The following is a 904-nucleotide window of genomic DNA, read 5'->3' as shown; positions in this document are numbered from 1 at the left end:
ACCACATTCAGGAACATGTTAGTTCCTAGCAACAGGACAATGTTAGTTTCAACATTCCAAGGATATTCAAAATTTTGAAAATTCTCAAACGCTATTGTAATTAGCCTGGAGGAGAAGGGGAAGGGCAAGGGACCTGCGCAGAAGATTAATTTTTTAGGAATAAAATGGCAAGATGGACGTCGTCACATCCCAATGGATGTGATCAATAAAATAGCAGCTATGTCTCCACTGAGTAGTAAACAGAAAATGCAAGCTTTCTTAGGCATTGTGGTTTTTTGGAGAATGCATATTCCTAATTATAGTCTGACTGCAAGCCCTCTATCAAGTGACTTGGAAGAATCTTGATTTTAAATGGGACCCTGAGCAACAACAAGCCTGTGAAACAAACTAAATGGGAGATCGTTCACGCAGTAGCCCTTGGGCCAGTCCAAGCAGGACCAGATGTTAAAAATGTGTTCTATACCATAACCAGGGAGAATGGCCCTACCTGGAGTCTCTGGCAGAAAGCACCAGGGGAGAGCGTGAATGCAGTCCCCCACTACCACAAATTATATAGTTGAGTTTCCTGTGTTTGGGGAAATCACAGGGGTCAGCACACCCAGACTGCAGGGGATAAGCCTCGCCCTGGGAAAACCACCCGCCTGATCATGGTGTCTCCCCTGCCAGGTAAGTAAGCTTTAAGGTAAAGACGTGTTAAAAAAGTCTTTAACTGGATTTGTACTTTTTGGGGAGTTTAACCCCAGCCATCAGCTAAGCGCACCACGCAGCCGCTCCCTCACTCCTCCCACTCCCAGTGGGATGGGGAGGAGAATCAGGGAAAAGAGGTAAAACTCGTGGGTTCAGATAAGAACAGTTTAATAACTACAGTAAAACACAATAATAACAATAATAATAATAATAATGA

The 904-nt window shown here is 43.8% G+C and overlaps 1 non-coding gene across 1 annotated transcript; it reads right to left on the bottom strand.

Annotated features, from left to right (window-relative positions):
• Positions 1-510: 510 nt before the first annotated feature.
• Positions 511-674, bottom strand: LOC127027875 (U1 spliceosomal RNA). The gene has a single exon (XR_007767837.1). It is a non-coding gene; the product is annotated as a U1 spliceosomal RNA (small nuclear RNA).
• Positions 675-904: the final 230 nt, after the last annotated feature.

This window comes from Gymnogyps californianus, chromosome Z (assembly GCF_018139145.2).
Source record: "Gymnogyps californianus isolate 813 chromosome Z, ASM1813914v2, whole genome shotgun sequence".
Lineage (NCBI taxonomy): Eukaryota > Metazoa > Chordata > Aves > Accipitriformes > Cathartidae > Gymnogyps > Gymnogyps californianus.
The sequence above is the reverse complement of the archived record's forward strand: the minus strand, read 5'-3'. Positions and strand labels throughout refer to the sequence as shown.